This window comes from Nicotiana tabacum, chromosome 5 (assembly GCF_000715075.1).
Source record: "Nicotiana tabacum cultivar K326 chromosome 5, ASM71507v2, whole genome shotgun sequence".
In the NCBI taxonomy this organism is placed as follows: Eukaryota; Viridiplantae; Streptophyta; class Magnoliopsida; order Solanales; family Solanaceae; genus Nicotiana; species Nicotiana tabacum.
In genome coordinates, this window is record NC_134084.1 from 40,598,441 (window position 1) to 40,625,163 (window position 26,723).

Below are 26,723 nucleotides of genomic sequence, written 5' to 3' on the forward strand. Positions count from 1 at the left end.
ATAACATTGGCTATGCTGGGTGTGCCACGGATTGAGTGGCGAGGTTCGACTGATTATGTTCCCAGTAGGGTGATTTCATTCTTGAAGACCCAGCTTATGGTTGGGAAGGGTTGTATTTCTTACTTAGCCTTTGTGAGGGATGTCGGTGGAGAGAATCCTAGTATTGATTCTGTTCCAGTTGTGAGGGATTTTCTCGATGTGTTTCCTACAGACCTGCCGGGCATGCCACTAGACAAGGATATTAATTTTGGTATTGACCTAGTGCCGGACACTCAGCCCATCTCTATTCCACTGTATCGTATGGCACCAATGGAGTTGAAAGAGTTAAAGGAGCAGCTCCAGGAACTCCTTGATAAGGGGTTCATTCAGCCTAGTGTGTCGCCTTGGGGTGCGTCGGTTCTATTTGTGAAGAAGAAGGATGACACTATGAGGATGTGCATTGATTATAGACAGTTGAACAAAGTAACAATTAAGAACAAGTATCCTCTGCTTCGTATTGATGATTTGTTTGACCAGCTTCAGGGAGCGAGGGTGTTCTCCAAGATTGACCTCCGTTCAGGTTATCACCAGTTGAAGATCAAAGACTCGAATATTCTTAAGACGACTTTCAGGATCCGATATGGCCATTATGAGTTCTTGGTGATGTCTTTTAGGCTGACCAATACGCCAGCGACGTTCATGCATTCGATTACATCGTGTTCCGGCCATATCTCGACTCGTTCATCATAGTTTTCATTGATGATATTCTGGTGTATTCACGTAGTCAGGAGGAGCACGCAGAGCATTTGAGAGTTGTGTTGCGGAGATTGAGGGAGGATAAGATTTATGGAAAGTTCTACAAGTGTGAATTTTGGCTCAGTTTAGTGGCTTTTTTGGGGCACGTGGTGTCCAGCGAGGGTATTCAGGTTGATCCGAAGAAGATAGAGGCGGTTCAGAGTTGGCCCAGACAATCCTCAGCCACAAAGATTAGCAGCTTTCTTGGTTTGGTGGGTTATTACTACCAGTTTGTTCCGGTATTCTCATCTATTGCATCGCCCTTGACCAAGTTGACTCAAAATGGTACTCTATTCAGGTGGTCGGATGAGTGTGAGGAGATCTTTCAGAAGCTCAAGACTGCCTTGACCACACCTCCAGTGTTAGTTTTGCCATCAGCTTCAGGTTCATATACCGTGTATTGTGATGCTTCGAGAGTTGGTATTGGGTGTGTATTGATGTAGGAGGGTAGAGTCATTTGCTTATGCTTTTCGTCAGTTGAAGCCCCATGAGAAGAACTACCCTGTTTATGATTTGGAGTTGGCTGCAATTGTTCACGCATTGAAGATTTAGAGGCATTACTTGTATGGTGTGTCTTGTGAGGTGTTTACTGATCATCATAGCCTATAGCACTTGTTCAAGCAGAAGGATCTCAATTTGAGGCAGCGAAGATGGTTGGAGATGTTAAAGGATTATGATATTACTATTTTGTACCATCCGGGGAAGGCCAATGTGGTGGCTGATTCTTTGAGCCGGATGGCAGTGAGTATGGGGAGTTTGGCATATATTTCAGCTGGGAAGAGACCTCTTGCAGTTGATGTTCAGGCCTTGGCCAATCGGTTCGTGAGGTTAGATATTTCGGAGCCTAGTCGGGTTTTGGCTTGTGTGATTTCTTTGTCTTCCTTATATGATCGCATCAGAGAGCGCCGGTATGATGATCCTCATTTACTTGTCCTTAAGGATAGAGTTCAGCACGATGATGCTAGAGATGTGACTATTGGTGATGATGGGGTGTTGAGGATGCAGGACCGGATATGTGTGCCCAATGTAGATGGGCTTCGGGAGTTAATTTTGGAGGAGGCCCATAGCTCTCAGTATTCCATTCATCCGGGTGTGTCACACCTCCCTTTTTACCATCCGAGGGGGATATAAGGGAGCTTTTCCCCTTTAAGTGACATTATTCGAAATGAGATTATTTTATTCAGAGTCACCACTTGGGATAGTTTATTTGGTGTCCCAATTCACCTTTTTATTTTAAAATCCCAAATCGAGGAAATTTCAACTTTCCTTTTGAAGTCTACGAACCAGAAATTCTAAGTAAAGAATTCTGTTAACCCGGGAGAAGGTGTTAGGCATTCCCGGGTTCCATGGTTCTAGGACGGTCGCTTAAACTAATATAATTGGCCTATTATATGATTTTAATACATGTTTTTAACCTATGATACATTTAAACATATTAACCGCTCTTAATTATTATTGTTACATATTGCAAATCATGTCACGGGAATCGTACCCACGATCTGCAACGTGTTTAGTTTTAAAGATTAAATTGTGGCTGGGTAACTTAAATGTACCCTCAAATTTTAGTAATTAGGGGTCACAACTACGTCACCAAAACCGTACCCGTAGTTATGGCAATTAATTAATTCACGCGCCTAAAGAAAACTACGAAAGATCAAGGCATTTCTAAACTAATTTTGTATTTATATGAGGGCCATAAATTAAAAGATTTTATTCGTATATAGCACACCCCAATTTCTTTGATCTAAATATGTGAGGGCCAAGTGTTGTAGATTTAAAGCATGGCACACCTCAAGTTATTCTAAAAAAAACGTTTGTATATATTTTAAAGGCAAACTAGAGATATTTCTATTTTAAAACTAATTATCACAACCACGCCACGGGAACCGTACCCGTAGTTGTAATAATTTTAATTGCGCGCCTAGAAGCAAACTAGGGTGTTCATGAATTATTAATTTTTAAACTAGTTTGAGATTCGATTACAAAAATGAAAGAAAACGTACTAAATTTCCAAGATGTTGATAACAGTAGAAACAAACCAAATCAATTAGAGAACAAAGCTTTAAAAATCGCATAGCCCAAAGCTTAAGCACTTATCAAACGGCCCTTAGGAAAACTCAAAGAATACCATTGAGATATAGGAAATTGAACCAAAAGTTATGATAACCAAGAGAATAAATAACTACAGGTGTTGAATGAATTGGCTTCCAAGATTTACTACAAGGCAATAACTAAGAATAAGAAGCCGGCATCACATTCCATGGATTATTAAGCAATTCTTCACATTTTTCTTGCAAGCATATATGCTACTATATTAAAGAACTCCATAAAATTAAGCTAACAAAGAGACAAATCTACAGGAGCACTTTACTAATCCTTAATTTGTTCAGCTTAGGTGCTACTAATTGGATTTGCATTTGATAGTTAGTAAAAAAAGGGATATTTTCAGCATTTAGATGGGTACAAAGCTGCAGTGTTTTTAAATCATGTTCAGAAACCAGCACATTGCTATTGCTATGGGATTATATCATACCAGATGTAATTTCAAGATGCTGAAATCAGATAATTAACTCAAAAGTGTAAACAAAAGAAAATGATTTTTGCTAAGATTAAGAGAAAAAGTTGCAACCTCCATATCAAATGCATAAGCGTGTTCCTCCTTATTATAGAAAAGAAAAACTTTGTGTACACCTTAGTTGTGAACCTCATTTTAGCTAACTTTCTGGTGCCACTTTCATTAAGGCAAATTTGAAATTGAACACCACTAATCTTGGCACAAAAAGAAACAAAAACAGTACAAATACAGGCACTCCAATTCAATTACAGGGAGACAATTGACTTGTAGTATCATTTTACTCAAATTTACAAATTGAAAGAGTCACATTCACAAATGCTCATTTTCAATATAAAATTTGATAATCAGGAACTGCCGAAAATTTGTGCATTAGGTCCATATGAGATTGCTTGACTTTCATAGAATTCATGATTCATTTTCCATTCATAAGAGTAAAAGTTCTTGCCACAAGAAAAGAAGACAAGACCAGATGATATGAGACAGTAGGCGATCAACTGACAAATCATAGCATTCAGACACACATAACACAAAGATCCTAACATTAAGGTTAAGTACATGAACCCAACTGCACTAAATCACAACAAAGAACCAGAGATTACAAACAAGCAGAACTCATGGCAGCCATAATCAAAATTAAGAAGACCTGAATTCCAATTTATTATTTTGCATACAACCAGTTCAAAATTTGAAATTTCAGAAACATACCTATTAGCAAAAATAACTGAAAATATGAAACGAAGCTCTTAAGATGGAAGAAGAGATTCAGCGATAATAACAACAGCTCTACAGAGCAGCCAATCAAATCCAAATCTCAACCGAAAATTGGACAAAAAACCCAAAATGTCAAAAGTTCGGAACCCAACCACAAACTTTAACTCGAAGTTTAATCCAAAACTCTTTTAAAACCAGAAATCAAGAAAATAACCAAGGGTAAAAGATATTTGTTCCAGTAGCCTTTTCGTTTTTCTCTTCAAAAAAAATGAAATGAACTTCAACCAAAGATGAACTCAAAACATTTTTTTCCGTATATTCTTCTAAAAAAAAGCAGACCAAAAGAAATGGATTGAAGAAAATAATGACTTCAAACCCTAGAAACTCGACTCAAATTTTTCTGAAGATTTTTTCAATTTTGTTTTTGATTTTTCTTCTAACCTAGCACATATAACTTACCTCATATATATAGCATTCAAAAATCTCGAACCTCTGCCTAAAATCCGAAAAACCTTCAAATTTTTGAATAATTTTTGGGACAAATGGAGGGCGTGGATCGATTTACATCTATCCACGACTCCCATTCATCCAACAAATCGTTCCTATAGTCGTGCGATTTTGAGGGAATATTCATATTCCTTCTGACAAAAACTGCTGGGAATCAAATGACGTGGATGAGGGGACCATTTTGAGTGAACTCGTGTGAGTTATGGCGAGTTGAGGGCTGAGGAAGACGATGAATAGTCCCCCAGCACCGTTTCTAATTTTTCTAGGATTTGGGGAATTTGGGGGAAATGTTATAAATGGGGTTATATATTGAGGGACACAGACGGGTCGGGTTGGCGAGTTAGCCCGATTTGTTTGGGACTGGGCGGTGATGGGTTGGGCTAGGGAATTAATTGTGTAGAAGGAACGGTTGGGCCGAATTTATGTGCAAAAACTAGCCAAAGTTTCATAAATGAGCCCCTTCTTTAATTTCTTTCTCTATTTCCAATTTTCTTTTCTTTTTCTTTTCTCTAATTTTTTAAATTTAAAATCCTAATAATTAAAAATCCTAAATTATCTAAAAATGTGAAATTAAACTAATTAACTAATTATAAAAATTGTAAACATTGCTTAATTCTAAATTAAAGAGGAAAATCAATAAACTAAAATTAAAATATAAAAAATGTAAAAATGAGCTATTTTTGTGATTTTCAAATAATTATTAATTTATCCTAAAAATGTAAAAACAAATCCTAGATGCAATGCATGATATTTTTGTATTTATTCATGATTTAAATAAAATTTAAACATGCACAAAAATGCAAATAATTAAGAAAATTCTATAAAAATTCCTAAAATGGCAAATAATTTACAGAAAACCTATTTCCTTGGGATTCTGTAGGAGTAATTCATATAGGGCAAAAATCACATGCTCACAGCTGCCCTTCTTTGCTCGGAGACACGAAGGATTTTCGGGCAAAGATAAAATTAGCAATTACGGGGGATTTTTGCCCATTTGAAACTCCATGAGAAGCATTCTTTGAAAGAGTCTAACCGAACCTTGCTTCAGAGGTTGCCTACATATCCTTGGCTATAAAAGAATCAGGTCAGTGTAGATCTAGCAGTTTTAGTAGCTGAGACTATCGGGAAGCTATGACTTCACTGTTGCTACTGCTGCTACTATTTGCTGAGCTCCTTATTACACCAAATGAAAAATATAAAGCTAACTAGCTAAGCCTATCAACTACGAGTTACAAGATTCCTATCTATAAATCTTCTGAAGCCTGATCTTGAGCCTTGACTGTTTCTTGCTACAAACTCTGATCTGAATCTTGATGCTCATCAGCTATAAACTGTTGGTTAATTCTTCAGCTTTGGATCAAGGCGGGACACGCAAAGCCTGTGACTTCAATCATATCTTGAGCATTCCGCATCTTTTTCCACTTCAGCACCTTGAGTTCATTTCTTTTTGCTCTTTTTTCTTCTTTTCTTTATTTTGGATTGAGACTCATTCTTTTGGTCATCTCAAACCCTGTGCCTCGAGGTCAAACCTGCTCGGACACCAAAACAAACAAACGAACAAAAATTTTCTGCCCCAATTTTCTCTAGGAAAATTTCGTGAGTTATTGTAACAAACCCTACACCATTTCTCTATTGATAGCAATAAAATAAGGATCGTGTGTTTTTAGGAGAAAGAGATTAGGGAGTGGAGTTCTATACCAGGGAGTGGGGACCCTATGTTTGGAAAATGCGACTAGGGGATGGAGAAACTATGTCTAAAAATCTCAACTAGGGATTAGAGACCCTATGTTGGCAAAAGGTGACTAGGGATGGAGACCCTATGTCTAACACTATCAACTAGGGATTGGAGACCCTATGTTGGCAAAAGGCGACTAGGGGATGGAGACCCTATGTCTAAAAATCTCAACTAGGGGTTGGAGACCCTATGTTGGCAAAAAGGCAACTAGGGGATGGAGACCCTATGTCTAAAATCTCAACTAGAGGTTGGAGACCCTATGTTGGGAAAAGGTGACTAGGGGATGGAGACCCTTATGTCTAAAAAATCTCAACTAGGGGTTGGAGACCCTACATTGGCAAAAAGACGACTAGGGGATGAAGACCCTATGTTTAAAAATAAAATAGGGTTTGGAGACCCTATGTTGGAAAAAGGCGACTAGGGGATAGAGACCCCATCTCTAAAAATTTCAACTAGGGGTTGGAGACCCTATGTTGGCAAAAGGCGACTAGGGGATGGAGACCCTATGTCTAACACTATCAACTAGGGATTGGAGACCCTATGTTGGCAAAAGGCGACTAGGGGATGGAGACCCTATGTCTAAAAATCTCAACTAGGGGTTGGAGACCCTATGTTGGCAAAAAGGCAACTAGGGGATGGAGACCCTATGTCTAAAATCTCAACTAGGGTTTGCAGACCCTATGTTGGAAAAAGGCGACTAGGGGATGGAGACCCTTATATCTAAAAAATCTCAACTAGGGGCTGGAGACCCTATGTTGTCAAAAAGAAAACTAGGGGATGTAGACCCTATGTCTAAAAAAATCTCTGGAGACCCTATGTTGTCAAAAAGACAACTAGGCTATGGAGACCCTATGTCTAAAATCTCAACTAGGGGTTGGAGACCCTATGTTGGCAAAAGGCGACTAGGCTATGGAGACCCTATGTCTAAAATCTCAACTAGGGGTTGGAGACCCTATGTTGGCAAAAGGCGACTAGGGTATGGAGACCCTATGTCTAAAAATCTCAACTAGGGGTTGGAGACCTATGTTGGCAAAAAGGCGACTAGGGGATGGAGACCCTATGTCTAAAAAACCTCAACTAGGGGTTGGAGACCCTATGTTGGAAAAAAGGCAACTAGGGGATGGAGACCCTATGTCTAAAAAATCTCAACTAGGGGTTGGAGACCCTATGTTGGCAAAAGGCGACTAGGGGATGCAGACCCTATGTCTAAAAAAAATCTCAACTAGGGGTTGGAGACCCTATGTTGGAAAAGCGTAAAAGATTGAGATTGAGGATTCTAAACTACAATTCTTTTGAATTTTCTTCTTATCTCTTTTTTTTCATCTTGTTTTCCTTTTTTGTTTATTTCATGAATGAGTAAATGCGGGAAAAAACTTGGAGGGGACTTCCCTTTTATGGATTGTTGCGGAAAAGCTGTTTCTAGCACTTGCGCACTTCTTTTTTCTTTTTTTTGGTTGCACCTACTTCTTGCACGGTTGCTTTGGACTGCACCTGTTTCAAATTTTTCAAACAAAGAATAATTGTTAGTTTGAACGGTGGTTGGTTTTTTGGCCTTGATTGTTTTTGATCACTTGATCTCGGCCCAACTCTTTTGGTGAAAACCTCTACTGCTTGCTGGCTTTTCTGAAGATTGATCTCTTTCCTAAAACCTAGGAACTCAAATTTCCAAACATTCCAAATGACGGTTCAACTATGTGGGGCTTTGGTTCTTTCACCTTACTACCTCTAGGGCTTTTGACTTTGGATTTCTTTTCATTTCAATAACTTTGATTTAAGAGCATCATCCATCATGGCTAGTCAGGATCGACTTGATGCACCCGTTGAGGCTGAGTACTTTCTTGGGACTTGGCTTTTATTAAGAAGAACCTTCTAAAACCAATCTTTCCACCTTTTCTTTGTATTAGTTTCAGAACAGAGTTAGACCGAACGGGATTCAAAGAAAAGTAAACAAAGGACAAGAAAGTGAATTTAAGGAGAATTATCCCTTTTGGGGAGGAAAGAAGGACTTATCTGGAGTGCATGCAGACCTCAATAGACATGACATGCTTCTTGGACTGGATACCTGATCTGCATAATTATCCAGCTTCTCATAAACCCATTGCGATACGTGTTTTAAAATCGAGAAACCTTGCCAGGACTCTTTCAGTACCAATGGTGGTGAAGGGTTTCTTCTTTTCGATCAATGGTGCCCTTTGCGGGTTTTCGCCAATTAACCTCTCTCATTTCTCTTCTCATCGTCGCTTTATAGTGCTCTTTACTAGTTTTCTACTAACAAGACTCTCGTTTTTCAGTTTCTCTGCTCACCATCTCCTTACGGTGCCCCGTTGGTTTTCACCAATAAGACTCTCTCATTTTATTTCTCTCATCTTGATTGCATCAGATCCGAATAACTGCGTTCTATGACTTTGAAAACCTTTCACCGATTGATCGGAAGGACTTGAACAAGGTTTGGGTAACAAGAACTTGGATCGAATTACAACTTTGGAACCGTTCAGGCGGGATCATCGCCGCACCATTATAACATCTGCCCCAATTTCACTTTTTGGGTGTAATTGGATTTTTGTTTAGGTGTGACTGAACCGCAGAGAGAGGCTGCCTATGTATCCTTTCGGAATCAAGTCGAACGTAGTTTAGGGAAACATTTTGTTTTTGTTGTTTTTCTTTTTCTTTTTTTTCTTTTTTTTACAAACATCTTCAAGTTCCAAAGAGGGTAATGAAAGAAAGGTAACCCGCTCAAAGGGTTAGCAAAGGATTAGAGTGTTTGGGGTAGCGAGAATAAAAGCCTTCGTCATCCCAATCAGATAATATTATTACTGCAGAAGGATTAAACATAGTACCTTTTGATTGTGTCTCCATTTACAGCTATTTCGGGGTCGTTCCCGTTGATGTCTCCCAGGTATAACGCCCCTTTTGGAAACAATTTTCTGATAATGTATGGGCCTTTCCAGTTAGGAGCAAACTTTCCTTTTGCTTCCTGATGATGGGGGAGAATATGCCTTAAACGAGTTGCCCCACTTCAAAATTTCTAGGCCGCACTTTCTTGTTGTAGGCACGAGCCATTCTTTGTTGATACAACTGCCCGTAGCAGACTGCGGCCATTCGCTTTTCATCGATCAGGGTTAACTATTCCATACGGGTTTTGACCCACTCACTGTCTTCAATTTCAGCTTCAAGAATGATCCGAAGAGAAATGATTGCAACTTCTGTGGGTATTACGACTTCAGTGCCATAAACTAAGAGATATGGGGTTGCTCCAACTGATGTGCGCACAGTAGTGCGATATCCCAATAGTGCAAACAGTAACTTTTCATGCCACTACCTGGAACATTGAATCATCTTTCTCAAAATCTTTTTGATGTTCTTGTTTGCTGCTTTGACGACACCATTGGCTTTGGGCCGATAAGGTGTAGAATTTCGATGCGTGATCTTAAACTTCTCACATGTCTCCCTCATCAAATGACTATTCAAGTTCACAACATTATCCTTAATGACGGTCACAGGGATACCAAAATGGCAGATGAGATTGGAATGAACGAAGTCTATCACAACTTTCTTGGTGGCAGATTTGAGAGTAATTGCTTCAACCCACTTTGTGAAGTAGTCGACAACGACCAATATGAATCTATGCCCATTTGAAGCTTTTGGCTCAATTAGCCCAATGACGTCCATGCCCCAGGCAACAAATGGCCAAGGTGCTAACAAGGGATGCAGTTCTGTAGGCGGTGCATGAATCAAATCACCGTGCACCTGACATTGATGACATTACCGGACGAAAATAAAGTAGTCTTTTTCCATAGTCATCCAGTAATAGCCTACTCGAAGGATCTTCTTTGCTAAAACAGACCCATTTATGTAGGGTTCGCACACTCCTGCGTGCACTTCGTACATGATCCTTCCTGCCTTTTCAGCATCAACACATCTTAACAAGTTGAGATTTGGAGTTCTTTTGTATAAGACTTCTCTGCTCAAGAAGAAACCACTTGCGAGCCATCTAATGGTTCTCTTTTGGTCTCCACTGGCTTGCTCAGGATACTCTTTAGTTTTTAGAAACCTCTTTATATCATGATACCATGGCTGGATATTTGGTTCTGTCTCAACTCTATTGCAGTAACCGTGCCTTTCCCGGATTTGGATTTCCAATGGATCAATGTGGGCATTGCCTGGGTATGGCAGCATCGAAGCCAAAGTAACAAGCGCATCAGCCAACTCATTGTGAGAATGAGGAATATACCTGAACTCTGCTGACTTGAACCGCCTGCTAAAATCTTCCACATGTTTCCTGTAGGGAATAAGCTTGACATCCCGGGTCTCCCATTCTCCCTGAGCTTGTTAGATAATCAGATCTGAATCTCCCATGATTAACAATTCTTTGACATCTTGGTCGATTGCCATATTCATACCCATAATGCAGGCTTCATACTCAACAGTGTTGTTTGTGCAGAACAACCGAAGCTGGGTTGTGGCTGAATAATGCTGACCAGTGGGTGAGGTCAAGATTGCCCCAATTCCAACACCTTTTGCGTTCATAGCCCCATCAAAGAACATTTTCCAAGCATTTGTGTCTTCTGATGTTATCTCAACTGAATTTACCTCTTCACTCGGGAAGTAGGTACGCAAAGGCTGGTATTCATTGTCTATAGGATTTTCAGCCAGGTGATCTGCCAAAGCCAGGGCTTTCATTACTGTGCAGATGACATAAACTATGTCAAATTCAGTGAGCAGGATCTGCCATTTTGCTAACCTCCCTGTGGGTATTGGCTTCTGGAATATGTACTTTAAAGGATCCAACCCAATGATGAGATAAGTGGTATAGGCCAACAAGTAATGCCTAAGCTTCTGAGCGACCCAAGTCAGGGCGCAACAAGTCCTTTCTAACATGGTATATTTGGCTTCATAGCTTGTGAACTTTTTGCTCAAATAGTAGATCGCCTGCTTTATTTTCCCGGTCGTGTCATGTTGTTCGAGGACACAACCAAAGAAATTCTCCAAGACTGTCAAGTACAAAAACAAAGGCCTCCCTGGTTCAGGTGGGACCAAGACTGGTGGGTTCGACAGATATTCTTTGACTTTGTCAAAAGCTTCTTGACACTCGCCTGTCCATCTAATTGCTACATCTTTCTTTAACATCTTGAAGATGAGTTCACATGTAGAAGTCAACTGAGCAATAAATTAGCTAATGTAGTTCAACCTTCCCAGCAGGGTCATAACCTCTTTCTTGGTTCTCGGAGGAGGAAAATCTCGAATAGACTTTATCTTTGTCGGGTCTAACTCGATGCCCCTTCGGCTGACTATGAATCCCAAGAGTTTTCAAGATGGAACCTCGTATGCACATTTGGATGGGTTTAGCTTCAAATCATATTTACATAGCCGCTCAAAGAATTTTCTCAAGTCCCGAACATGGTCATATTGGGTCCTAGATTTGATGATCACGTCGTCTACATATACCTCAATTTCTTGGTGCATCATGTCATGAAAATAGTAGTCATGGCCCTCATATAGGTTGCCCCGGTGTTCTTCAGACCAAAAGGCATGACCCTGTAACAGTAGGTGCCCCAGGGTGTGGTGAACGCTGTCTTTTCCACATCCTCTTCATCCATCAACACCTGGTGATATCCTGCATAACAATCCACGAAGGACTGTATCTCATGTTTGGCGCAGTTATCAACAAATATGTGGATGTTTGGCAAAGGGAAATTATCCTTGGGACTTGCTTTGTTCAAATCTCTGTAGTCTACACACACTCGAGTTTTCCCGTCTTTCTTTGGCACTAGAACTACATTGGCTAACCATGTAGTGTATCGAACCACTCGGATCACCCCCGCTTTCAACTGTTTTGTGACCTCTTCTTTAATCTTGTCACTGATATCGGTTTTGAACTTTCTTTGCTTTTGCTGGACAGGGGGATAATCGGGGTAGGTTGCAACTTATGAACTACCAAATTGACATTAGTCCTAGCATGTCATCGTATGACCATTCAAATAAAAGTTGGATCAATGCATCTCGGGTTTTTTCATCTGTGTGAATGCTTATCTTGGTTTCTTTGACTTCTTTAGAACTACCAAAGTTAACCGGCTTGGTACCATTTAAGTTCAGCTTAGGTAAATTCTCAAATTGTTCCAATTCTCGATTTATTTCCATAAAAGCCTCTTCTTCATCATATTCCGGTTCTTGGTTCATTATTTCACAATTAGACATCGTGTTTGGATCTGGGCATGAAGTTCTCAAGCATGTCATGTTATTTAATGCCACATTATTAGAACTAAAAGAAAAAATAAGAGAGAAAAATAACAAAAATCAGAAAGAATGAAGAGAGATGAATGATGAAATGTTGATTTCATTTCATTGAATTTGAAGATAAAAGGGTTTACATAGGAAATTAAAGACAGGAAACTAAACAAAACATCCGAGTTACACCCTGAAATAACTCGTGATGCAGAAAAAGTGGCAGGACTAGACTACTGGGATTCCCGCCTGATTGAGAATGGAGTAGCCTTCCAATTTTGCAGCTTGGCATTGGGTCCCATGTATAACACCTCAGCAGTGCTTGAACCTTCTCCCGGCTGAACCATGTGGGTTTCATACATCATCTGCCTCATAGCCCCATAGATTTCTTCAATTTCTTTGGTCGTGAAGGCCTCATCTTCCTCTTCCTCATTGTACTTGGGCCTGACAAATGTTCTATAAAGATGCGAAATTAGTTGAGGCAAAGCCCAACCATTATTCTTTTGTTTATCCGCCCATTTTTCATCAGCTGACGTGGGTTGGAAACCTACCCCAAAGAAATTCTCACCAGCAGCCAGAGTGATAGGTTCGACGATTCCTTGCAATGATGTCCCGTGCCCCTTCTCGGGTTTGTAACCATGCCTGATCATTTCCTTGGCAACCATAATTGACACATTTGAAAGAAAGGGTTGAGGGCAAGGGTTTCCTTCTTCACATTGGTCTGAGACCACAACCTGAAAAGCCTGATAGACTATATGTTCACTTCCTTCTCTAGCTTCGAGATACGGGACTGACGGGTCCCGGTAGATCGACTGCTCATCTTCTCCGTGAACTACAATCTCCTGATCTTCATGTTCGAATTTCACCATCTGGTGGAGAGTAGAAGGTACTGCCCCTGCTGCGTGAATCCAAGGTCTTCCCAAGAGGAAATTATAGGAAGTATCCATGTCTAATACCTGAAAGGTCACCTCAAAATCCACCAGGCCGATAGTAAGAATCAAACCAATCTTGCCTATTGTATATCTCTTGATTCCATCAAAGGCACGCACACAGACATTGTTGGGCCTACTCTTAGTATCGATTTCCATTCGTTGCAGAGTTGAGAGAGGGCAGATATGTACCCCAGAACCACCATCTAGCATGGCCCCTTTTCACATAATACCCCTCACATTTAATTGTCAGATGAAGGGCTTTGTTGTGGGTGGACCCTTCTGGGGGCAAATCATTCTTGCTGAAAGAGATTTGATTGACTGCAAAAAACCTTTCCGCCATCCTCTCTAGCTGTTCTGCAGTGGTTTCAATGGGTACATATGCTTCATTAAGAGTTTTGATCAACACGTTTTGATGTTCAGTTGAATTCATTAGCAAAGACAACAAAGAGACTTGAGCAGGAGACTTCCGGAGTTGGTCAATTATCTTGTAGTCCACCATTTTCATTTTTTGGAAGAACTCTTCTGCTTCTTCAGCACTCACTGGCTTCTTGAGTGGGAAACACTTCTTTGTGGCATTATTCACTTCCTCTAGATTGAGGTATTTCTCAGCCGAGTTAATTTCATTTGCTTCTCCCAAGATATCTTAACCTCTGTAAGTTACTACCATCTTGTTGTAATTCCATGGAACGGTAGTGGGATCTGTCATGGGCCTCTATGGTGCGCGGCCAATAACCACGAGCTCATTCAGCCTTGGTGAAATTACTAGCCTACGCACTATATAGGTCCCTTTAGGCACATATATTTTAGATCCCTTGCTTAGTTCAAACCTTCTTGGAGGGCTCAATGACATTTGTTCTTTCTTGTGCCCCCGGGGCACATAAAGAATGACATCTTTTGAGGGCGCTGCCCCAATTTCGGTTTCCACTTTCTTTTCTGTATTCTGAGGGGCGGGTTTACTCTTCTTCTCCCCCTTTTCTTGTTTTGCGGCAGCTTTTGGCTTTTTTTCCACATCAGCTATAGCAATGATGGCTTTTAGAGCTGGGTCAAACTCTTTATCTTCACAAATTATTCCAATAGCCTGCCCATTGTTATGAGTCAGTAATGGATTGTTGGTTACAATAGGAATGTCTTCGTCCTTTATCACTATCCACTTTTGTTCTATGAGGTTCTCCATAGCCCTTTTCAAGGTCCAACAGTCGTCTGTATCATACCCTTCCACTCCCGAGTGATAAGCATATCGAGTACCGGCTCTGTAGGAGGGCGATACTGGGTTATGCCTGGTTTGGGGTACGGGCTGCAACAAACCCATCTGGACAAGTTTGGGAAAAAGGCTGGAATATAACTCACCAATGGTTGTGAAGTTGACCATCCTGGGTGGTTCCCAAGCACGGGCAATGTAGGGGAATTTGTTCTGTGGAGGTCCGGGATTATACTGAGCTTTGTGAGGAGGTTGATTTCTGGGAAATGGAGTTCGGTTTTGATTGAATTGTTTTTGTGGCCTAATGTAGGGCTGGGAAGTCATCACTACGTATGGCTGAGGAACCATATCATAGGCCACATCCTGATGGGGATAGTAATGTTGTTGGGTTCTTGCAGGGAAGTAAGGTCTGGGTAGACGAGGTTTTCTTACGCTTGAAGTTTCCATTGCCACTTCTTACTTCTTCTTTTGGTTTGCTACACCTCCAGACCCACCTTGAATTGCTTGGGAGGTAGCCCTTATAGCATACTAACTCAAGATGCACCCTGTTTTTAAACCATTCTAACCCATTTCACCAATTTTGATGGCCTTGGCAAACGGTTTCCCCATCGCATACATCTTGTTCTGATAATAATCAGCCTCTTGGGCTTGAAGAAAAACACTAACCATCTCTGTTTCATCCATTGGAGGCTTGACTCTGGCCGCTTGTTCGCGCCATTTGACAGCATACTCCCGGAAGCTTTTCGAGGACTTCTTCTTTAGATTTGACAATGAATTCCTATCAGGGGCAATGTCGATATTATACTGAAACTGCCTGACAAAGTCCCGAGCCAGGTCATCCTGGATATGCCAACGAGATATATCCTGATCCATGTACTATTCAGAAGCAATGCCGACCAGGCTCTCTCCAAAATAAGCCATGAGAAGCTCCTCTTTTCCACCTGATCCTTACAATTGGTTGCAGTACCTCTTGAGGTGGGCTATGGGATCCCCATGCTCGTCATACTTTTCACATTTTGGGGTTTTGAAACCCAAGGGTAAGTGCACATGTGGGAACGTACACAAATCAGTGTAGGACATGCTCTTTTGCCCGCTCAAACCCTGTATATTTTTTAGACTCTACTCCATGCTCCTCATCTTTCTGGTAATCTCTTTTTGTTCAAGGTTCTTTGTGGTTTTCTCCTGTCCCGCAGTAAACACGTACCGGGGTGGCTGAGGGTAAGCATTGGTAGTGAACTGGGTAGTTTTCGGTGGGAAGGATGGTACTTGGCAGGTGAAAGATGATGGATCAAAACTAGGCCTGAGCAAAGTGGGTTGTGCCGTGGCTGAACAAGGTGGCGCAGTGAATATGTTGGAGACCGCACCTAAAATCAACACTTTGGGGCGAACCTCAAAAGGTGTTCCAGCAAAGTGGGTTGAGATGGTAGGATATCCAAGTGGGGTGTTCGGATAACTTATTAGGACGTTGGAAGTCTCACTTGCCCTGGGAAGTAACTCAGGGAATCCAGGTATCGCACTCGATGACTCTCTGCCATTGGACCAGGCATCCCACATTTCCATCATGCGGAGACGCAAAATTCTGTTTTCCTTAGTTGCTGACTCGGAAGTTGGGATGGCCGAGATCGGGCTATCCTCCAGGATAGGAGCTGTTGGTAGATGACTTTCTGACGACATTTCTACACTTCCGTTTGATCTTGTAAAGTACGGATGTGAAGCCAGATTACCACAAAACCGACCACCTTAATATGGAACTTAAACTCGACAGTAGACAACAAAATGGTTAGTTTGAAGCAAATAACAAATAGGTAATCACACATTGGGGCGTGATGCACCTATACAGCTAAATGTGTTTCTACATGTTTTGAAATGGTTGCGTGTTTCATCCCAGCTTTTGTTTATCTCTCCACTTTTCCTTTCTTTCCACTTTGGCTCTTTAATGCTTCTCCTCTTATTCCTGTCTTCCTCTCTTTTCTTTCCTCTCTTTTTCTTGCTTTTCTCACTTTTCTTTTTGTTTTTCTTCGGTTTTTTTTCCTTTTGGTTCTTTCCTTCCCACATTCCTTTTTTATTTGAGTTATTTACAAAATCATGACCGGATCCGATGAGGATTGCCTACGTATTACAACACTAGGTGAATCAGATCATCACGTAGTTTAAGAAATAAGTACGAAAAATAAGGAAACAATTTTTGGGAATTTTCAATTTTCATTAATAAAACTCCGAAACTTTTCTATTACAAAAGACTCCAACATACTCATTTAATGGAATTTTAAAAACTATAAACAAAATCAAAACAACATTTTAAAACTAAAAACTGAAATATAGACTTGATAAATGAAGATCAAAAGTACATAAGTGCTTCTACTCCTGGGGCCCGTGGGATATCATTCGGTCTTGCTACGGGCCTATGTGCAAGATCCCCTTGAAGACGCTCCAGATCACTCATTATTTGGTGAACAAATGTCATTACTGCAGCAAAGAAAGTAGTTTGAGTCATGACTTCACATTCGTGGCATTTCATGACAATATAATCACCAATTGCTCTAACCCTCTCCCGGATAATACCCTTTTCTTTGAGCAAACACCCGATTTGCTGAGTCCTAGCTTCTAGCACTTGAGTGTCATGATGGTTTTGACTCTGTAACTTTTGCATATCTTCCTCCATCTAGGACATTAGGGCATAACAATGTTCTCTTTCGGCTTTGAAGCTCCTAGCCTGTTTGGCCACCTCGTTTTCAAGGGTAGTTAATTTTATTTTCAAATCGGCGACAATCCCCTCATTTTTTCTTTTCAACTGTTGAACAAACTCTGCCCGCCCCTCGACGTTCTTTGCCAATTGTGCTCTAGCTCTTGCCAAACTGCTTTCGGATTTTTCTAGATCATTCCAATACTCACATATTTTGTTCCTCAGGCCAATCATGAGTTTTTCATCTGCTCGGCTTCTTTCCGGATTTTTCACAGCTATCTTCATCCTTTGGATCTGGGCCAGGAGGATTTCTTTTTCATGGACTAACTTTTTCTTCTCGCCCTCATCTGTAGCGGTTTGCACATCACTATCGAACTTGAGGTCTCTGATCTGTCCTTCTAACCTGCTTATGGTGGCCTGATATTCATTTTCTTTTTCCAACCACTCCCGCTGTTCTTGTGATGCTTCGACAAACATTTGGAGGTGGGGTCTTTTAGCTGGACTTCCAAACTCAACTTTCCTTTTGTACCAAGCGAGGTAACCGAACGAGACTTCACCTCTGGATAGATCACACACTCGGGGATTTGCTATCAGATATTGGCATTTACTCCAAATCTGGCGAACTACTTTTTCGTGAAACTGTCCATCGGAACGGATCTCGACCACATGGCGGCTAAGGTCTTCATCCTTGGGCACTATTTGACATCTCCCTAGCTGTCTTAAAACCTGGTATGAGGCATAATGGCGGATACTTCTGAGACCCATCAAGAGGAAGTGAGGACCGGTAGTTGGCATGTATATGATTTTATCAACAGGAAGCCAACCGAACGTCCATTCTATTTGATTTGCAGTGACGGAGCGGAGGCAAGATATCCATCTATGACCCCTTCTGGCATGTTAAACCCGTCGACCCTTGTATAAAACTCCCCTATGCAGCTTTTTCCTGTCGACCCATAGTTCATGTACTGAGGACGATGACATAGATGTTCAATCATCCACATTTGTAGCAGCAAGTTGCACCCTTCAAAAAAGTCTCCTCTGTCTTTGCAGGCTGTGAGAGCTCGGAAGATTTTAGACACTATCATGGGTGCAAGGGTGCTTTTGGCCTGAGTAAGCAAAGTGTTGAGGACCCCAGCTATTAGTACATCAATATTCTCATCTTTCCTGGGAAACACTAGAAGACCCAAAATACCACCATGAAAGTGAAGCACCTGTGTTCTTCCCATTTTAGTTAGTTCCCTTTGCTGCAAATTTTGCTTTCTAGATTGTTGAAACCCCCTATGTGTCCATATCACTGGTATATGAACTGCGGAGTGGAAAAACGAGCTGCCAAATCTGGGTATTGGACTCCCCTGCTTATCTTTAGCAAATCTAGAAACTTGTGTGGAGTGACAGCTCTTGGAGCGACCAAATACTTGTGTCTTAAAGTTTCAGTGCTCCCAATATACCGAGTTATCTCTTACAAAGTAGGTGTGATTTCAAAATCCGAGAAATGAAACACGTTGTGAGCAGGATCCCAAAACGTAACTAGTGCCTTTATTATGTCTCCTCTAGGCCTGATCTTCAATAACCCGGTGAGACCCCCCAAGTAGAGGTTGACCACATCTTGTCCTGATTTACCCAGATCATTCCACCACGTATTCAGTTCCAAAGGAATCTTGGTCATGACAGTCATTGGCAAGTTTTGATTCGTGCTCATTCTGCACAATTAAATTATGGCCCTTCAGCACTTTGAAAGGGAAGATTTTAGGGCTGTGCTTGCTCGGTAGCCAAAAATTTGAAAAAGTGCAGTAGGTGGTTATTTTTGCAAAAAATAGCCTTCCAACGTCCTTTGGGACATTTAAGGCTATTCTGACAAGAACGACACCACCTAATTTTATTTAAGACAGAATAACAACATTTTATTTTTTGGGTTATTTTGCAAACATGGAGTTGGACCCGATGGGGGTTGCCTACGTATCCCACATCCGGTGAGAATCAAACTTGCGTAGTTCGGTCAGTTTTGACAAAATAAAATAGAGAAAAGACATGAAACTTTTGAAACCAAATTTTTTTTTTCAAATTTCGATAGAGTTTCGGCATATTTTGGATACCAAGTTTTTTCAAAGGCAGGTAATCAATTCTCTCACACCTCAATTATATTTTTCTTAATTCCTTCCCTATTCTAGCAACCTGTCAACATGCAAACCGAAACAAATAATTGCACAAGTAGCACGTAAAATATGCATCAGGATGGTCTTTGATTCTGAGGTCCACCTGTCCTAGACAGACTCAACCCCAGTGTTGAGTCCCCAAAGTTAAATGCACATGATGCAAACTAACGTTCCTACTAGGGATCCAGCATTAGGCTGAATTATTCTAAGTTTAAAACCTGAGTATATTGTTCTAGACTTGTGTACCCGAGCGGACGACTCGAGCCGAGGGGGGGCTACGTACCGGGAACCAAAAGGCCATCCGGCTTTGTAACTTGTCCGAGCCTCTTGTAGACATGTGATTTTTGACCCTCCCCAAGATTTTTTATATTTTAGTATGTAAATATTTAATTTAGTCCTAATATATCTATTTCAACTATTTTTAACTTCTTTACTTTATTTTCGTCATAAAAATGGAAAATTACGAAAAGATATATTTTTAGCTTACGTATCTTTCATAAATTTAAATAAATATATAGAAAAATAGTACTTATTTTTATCTTTTTATAATTTTGAAAATAAAAAAAATATATAATAGTTTCATGTTAGCCTTTGGCATGGGGTAGTATTTTTATCTTACTTTAAAATGAGTCAATTAAGGTGTTGGATCATAATTTTAAGAATTTTAGAACCCAATTCTTGGCCCAATTCGGATTAGTCTATTAAGCCTAGGGACCCTTCTAGACTCTTCTTTGGAATAAATAACAAATAAAGAAGACCCTAAGGACTTAACACAAAAGACCTAGGCACTAATGGACAAAATACACAAAAATACACCTAAACCTAGACTCTACCTATAAATGAGTGCTTAAAAATCAAAAAAAAAGGAGGGGAGATAAGGCTGAAGGGAAAAAAGCTGAAAAAAAGCTGCGCAAAAAGATAGACCCCTCCCCCTCTAGTTCTTCTTCAGTGTTTCAACATAAGACACAGACCAAAAACGCCTAAGATCTCTCCCTGAAGAACGATCAGCATCGTTCAATATCCAAAACGACATCCCCTTTCGTTCGTCTTCTGCAACAGAGACGGAGCCGCTCCCCTTCATCTCCTAGAGGCCCCTATTTCTTCACCTCCATTCGAGTTACACAGAAGAAACTCCAGCAGCAACTACCAAGAAGCATGCCCCCATAACCATTACCCCATCTCCTTCACAAAATTGAAACAGAAATGGAGTTGCACCTAGGAGATCCGAGTTTGAGTTCGAGGTTTTCCGGGTTCTGCGCTCGTTCGTGGTTTGATTCATATTTAACATTGAATCTTCGAGCTGTTCTTTGCTATTGTTTCGAATTTTCTGGTCAAGCTTTGTCTGCCAGCCATTTTTGTACATTTGGACAGAAATTTAATGGGAGAAGTTTGTTCATTTGAGTTCTTTTGGGTTCTTTTACTGTTGGAGTAATAATATCAGCAACCAATCTTGCTCGACATACACTCGAACAGGTTCATTGTGAAGAAGTAAATTGCAACAGGAACAGAGATAGAGTCTCTTTTGTTTGTCGATTAAGGTTAAGTTCATTTTTGGAGCTCGTTTGTTAAATCTGTCCGAAGCTATGTTCGTTTGTTGCTCATTCCGAGGTTGGAGATTTCCGGCGAGGTTTTCCGTTTGAGGTTCTATTCGGCGAGTTGAGCTTAACTAAGGTCCGTTTTTTTATCGTTAAATTTGGATCTTTGTTTGTGGTTCATCTTGTACTGATTTATGTCAAGTTCGTTTGTTAAATCTTCGATTGTCACTCTGATTTTGAGCATGCTTGTACTGTGCTATTGTCTCCACCATTAATACAAAAAGTGTTGCTAGCAGATTTTCTTCTTGATATGTTTTCTTTGTGGCATCAAGAGTAGCGTTTGTTCTTACTGTGATCAATTGATACTGGACTTCAAATGAATTTGGAAGCATGATGGTTGATTGCCTTGCAGATTATAAGCTTCGATAATTGTCATGTACTCCGTGGTATTGAAATGGGGTCAATTGTTTAAGCACACTACAATATAGTGGTTGTGTAAATAATAGTAGGCTATTGAAAAAATTTACCAAACCATGATTAGTTGCCTAACGTGAATTCCGTGAATAATTTAAGACTTTTGGAAAGTTTTGTTTTTTGGTCTTTTCCTTTTGTTTGTTTTGTTTTATTGTCCTATATATATATATGTTAGAAAATAATTTATGGCCCTCTAAAACTTTGTTTGATTCCCTTTTAGAATTGGAATTGAGGTGCCGTGCCAAAATAAAATTTTAAAATGCATGACCCTCGCTTAGTTAATATTCTAGTCCTTAGAATTCGAGGCATGCCATTTAGCGAATTTTTCATGGCCCTCGCAAAGTTAAAATGTGTAGTTGCTTTAGGCGCGTCATTTTAATAAAATTACCTTTCTAAATTCGGGTGCACATTTATGTGACCCAAATCCAAATCCCAACAATATTAAAATATGTCAAAGACCATGGGTGCATTTATGTGACGTGGTTCAAGACGTGTTTTAGTAACGTTGCAATCTTCTTAAAAATAATTAAAAGCGGTTAATTAGTTAAACTTGTATCATAGGTTAAACATGTACTAAAATCAGATAAGAGGGCAATTATAACAATTGAGCGACCGTGCTAGAACCACGGAACTCGGGAATGCCTAATACCTTCTCCCGGGTTAACAGAATTCCTTACTCGGATTTCTGTGATTGCGGACCGATAATAGAGTCAATGTTTTCCTTGATTCAAGATTTGAACTGGTGACTTGGGACACCATAAATCATCCCAAGCGGCGACTCTAAGTTTTTAATAAAATAATCCCGTTTCGATTGTCACTTTAAGTTGGAAAAAACTCCCTTATACACTCCTTCCGGGGGTGTAGGAAAAAAGGAGGTGTGATAGCTCTGGCGACTCTCCTGGGGAAACAGAACCCAGAACTTCTGGTTCAGGGTTCAGAATTTGAGCTTAGATGAATTGTTATATTTGACTTTATCTATTATCTGATTTTATTACATGTTTGGGCCTAATGTGCTAAATGTTGCTTTTACCGCTTTGATATTATCTGAACTGTATATAAACTGTTACGAAACCCTTCTCTTCTCATCCTTGGGGATGTGCTCGCTGGTCGAGACTCCCTATTCTATTAGTGTCATACCTGGAAATAAGAAAGAGGCTCGGACAAGTTACTAAGCCGGATGACCTTTTGGTTCCCGGTACGTAGCCCCCTCCTCGGCTCGAGTTGTCCGCTCGGGTACACAATCTAGCACACATACACAGGTTTTTGAACCTAGAATAACTCAGCCTCATGCCGGATCCCTAATAGGCACGTTTGTTTGCATCATGTGCATTTGACTTTGGGGACTCAACACAGGGGCTGGGTCCGTCTAGGACAAGTGTACCCAAAATAACAGACCATCTTGATGCATCTTATGTGCTACATGTTGCATTTCTTCAAGGGTAAAAGGGTCATTTAGCGGACCAATAATAATTAAGGGCGAATGAAAAAATAGAGAAAAAAAGAAAAAGAAAAGACAGGCTGAAGTGTGAGGATGAAGCGAGTAAGGCCCAATTATATTTTGTTACATTTTATTAAGAAAAAAGAGCATGAAAACTTCAAAAGATTTTTGCACTTGTTATCATTTTTCAAAAAATCAAAAAAATCGAAAAAAAGAAAAGAAAATCCAAAAAGATTTTATATTTTTCATGATTTTTCGAAAAAAAGAGAAACAAAACATGTGTTTTCTATATGTCAGTTATTTCTTTTATTATTTTCGCTCGTATCCAATCTGCCCGAACTACGCATACCTGATTCTCGTCTTTCGCGGCGTGATACGTAGGCAACCCACATAGGGTCCGGTCTTCCTAGTAAATCTTAGGTTCTTGACTTTGCGGGGTCATAGCCAAATTTTGCACTTCTAGCCATCTTTTGGCCAAATGAGTCATTTTGCAAAAATAGCCTCAATTATGTCTTGCATGTATCTAGTAGGGAATGTCATTGTCTCACATAGTGTTGGTTTAAGTTTTCTCATACAGGTATGGATCCACTTACCGGAGTCTGAGCATGACATATACCCCAGGACCACCGCATTCAGGAGTTGTTTAAGGTGATTTGTTTTATTTTTATGTTTTTGAGTCTGTTCCTCATTTTATGTCGTCTTTTACTTTCTACTTTTGTACAGTAATGTCAAGTCTTTTTATTATTATTATTTTCTGTTTTATATTTGAAAAAATGTGTTGTAACTTAAAAATCCAAAAAAGGGATGTTGCAGTTTTATATTTCCGTTATAAGTTTTCTTTAAAATACTAATTCTAGAAATGAAAAAAATTGAGGTTGTTTCTCCTTTAGGCAATTAATATCTAGGACTAAAAATGAATTATTTTTATGTTTCCTTTAGTATATTAGGACCAAAATTCAAAACAAAAAAGAGAGAATTTTATTTTAGTACTTCTTTAAAATCTTTCTTTAAGGTGTTAATTCCAAAATCCAAAAAGATTTTCTTTTGAGGTGTTTCTTTGGGAAAATAATGAAAGATGAAAAAAAAATTCTTTTTATCTTCATTAGAACTTTAGGATATTGTACATAGAAAAAAATATACTTTATCTTTTGTTTATCATTAGAATTTTTACTTTAGGCAATCAAAATTGAAATCCAAAAATATTATGTTTTATCTTTTTCATTGCTTGCTTCGAAATCTTGCGTTAGGATATCAAATGAAAATTCAAAATATTTTTTCGTGGTTTATTCTTTCGATCTTCTTCCTAAAAAAAAGGAATCAAAAAAATATTTTTGTTTCTCTTCTAGGGTTTCCTTAATAATTTTCCATGGAGTGTTTGTTTCAAAAAGAGAAAAAAGCAAAATATATGCTCGTTAAACTTGAGTTTGCAATAGGTTATAGAACATTAAGTCTAGAAAATTTAAAAACACAAAAAGAAATTTGTTTCTTTTATTTCCCTTTTCTCGTCAGAGTCATTAAGGTAGAAACAGAGAGCGTCAGTTTGTTTCCTTTATTCCCGATCTTCCCAGAACTACGCAAAGATCTGATTCATGCGGCGTCATGATACGTAGGCAACCTACATAGGGTTCGATCGAATCATTTTTATTTTTTTTTAAAAGAAAAGAAAGAAAAAGAGAGAAAAATATGGAGTAATTATGGGATGTGAGAATTGAGAAGGAAGAAAAGAGCGACAATCAGAAAGAAAAAGGGAAACAAAATGAGCGAGCTAAAAAGTGCAAGAAAAGAAAAGAAAAGAAAAGAGAAGATTCAAATGGACAGATTGGGATGATGCCAAGTGACCTTATGACCCTCGAAGTCATTCTAGAACCATTAATTGTTGCTAGGTGCATTGCACGCAATGTGATATTTCTGGTGTTAAATGCCCTAACGCTAATGGGATGACCCCATTTTGTTCCTTTTGATATCTTTATAGTAGAAAGGTGGTTGGTTTGTGGTTCTCTAAGTAGTAACTCCTCTCCACAACATAAAGTCAAAAGGCAATGGCAGACAATAACAAAACTGAGTTGATTGATACAGGTGCCCAAAAACAATTGTTTGAACAGGACAATGGGTTGGTTGAAGAGGTGAGGATGTTAAGACAACATATGGCGGACATGTATCAGGCCTGGATGACTGGGAAGGCACCACCCCCGCCACCACCTAGCTTCCTAAATACTACCCTTACCCAAACACCGGTCACAGTGCCAGATGATCCCCCATACTCTCCAGATCCACCCGCTTATCATGGCTTTCCCAACCACCCTAGTAGCTCCATCACTCATCTTCCAATTACTTTTTCCAAAAATTGCCCTCGGCCTTATCCAACATCCCCAACAATGAACACCCACTCAAAGCTCACGATGCCCAATATTACCCCTCAAAGGTTGCCCACAAGGTTCCTAACTCATACAAGCAGGGCCCGTGGGATGAACCTCATGTTGAAAATGAAAAGTTCACAAGAAGAAAAGAGTGAGATGGGATACCCAAGAGGCCGAAAGGCATAGAATAGTCCTTAAAGAACAAGCAAGGAATGTGAGACTAGGGTAGCATGTCTTACAAAGAATTGTCTATGTCCCCCGATGTTTGTCTGCCTGCGGGGTTTAAAGTGCCAAAGTTTAACTTGTATGATGGGTGTGGGGATCTGGTAGCCCATTTGAGGGATTATTGCAATAAAATGAGAAGTGTTGGTGAGAAAGATGATTTATTGATGGCGTACTTCAGTGATAGCCTGACTGGGGCAACGTTGGAATGGCATAATCGCCAAGATGTTGGTAAGTGGCCTACATTGGTGACATGATTCAAGATTTTGTTCGATACTTTCAATACAGATCGAGTGTTACCCCGGACCGCTCCTCCCTATTTAAAATGGAGAAGAAGCCGGGGGAAAGCTTTAGAGAGTTTGGGCTTAGATGGAGGGAGCAGGCTGCTCGAGTCAATACCCCAATTGGTGAAGAAGAAATGGTTGAGCTTTTCCTACAAGCTCAGGGGCCCACCTACTTCAGTCATTTGATCCCGGCCCAGGGGAAGCCTTTCAATGATGTGTTAAAAATGGGGGAGCTAGTAGAAGAGGGAATCAAGTTAGGCAAAAGCATGAGTTGTTCGCAAAACATTCAGAACATCCCAGTAAGATTGGGTGAAAGAAAGAGAAACATAAATGATGATCCAATGGGCTTTCCCGATCAACACTTCTAGCCTCGACATCGTCCCCGTGGATATCCTTATGCACCAGATGATCCTCTCCAATGCCACTTCTCTCCACAGAACTCCCAAAGTCGTACATCACTCTCCCAGTACCCAGCTCCACAAAATGCTTATCTAACCCCACGAGCCTATCGAAAACCCCCTAGATAAGGTTTCCGGCCCAGTCAAGCCATTAAGAACAAGAGGTTGCAGAAGAATAAAACATTCACTCCATTGGGAGTGTCATATGCCAGTCTGTTCCAAAGGCTAAGGAAATTGGACATGTTGAAGCCGACCCAGATAAAAATGCCAAACTCTCTTCCAAAGAAGTTTGATTTTTCTCAAAGGTACGCCTATTGCTCAGATGCCCCGGGGCATGACATAGAGAAGTGTTGGAATCTGAAGAATGCGATGCAAAAGCTTATTGATGCAGGCAACATTGTCGTGCAAAATCCAGATGCAGCAGACACTAGCCAAAGTCTATCGCCTGTTCGTAATGAGATGCATATGGTGAGTATGATTTGTTTTGAAAAGGAATATGAGAATTCTTCTAAGATCCTCGAAGTT

The 26,723-nt window shown here is 40.1% G+C and overlaps 1 long non-coding RNA gene across 1 annotated transcript; it reads left to right on the top strand.

Moving 5' to 3' along the window:
- Positions 1 to 20,355: 20,355 nt before the first annotated feature.
- On the top strand, positions 20,356 to 23,763 carry LOC142181139 (uncharacterized). Its single transcript, XR_012709474.1, has 2 exons — positions 20,356 to 21,161; positions 23,515 to 23,763. It is a non-coding gene; the product is annotated as an uncharacterized LOC142181139 (long non-coding RNA).
- Positions 23,764 to 26,723: the final 2,960 nt, after the last annotated feature.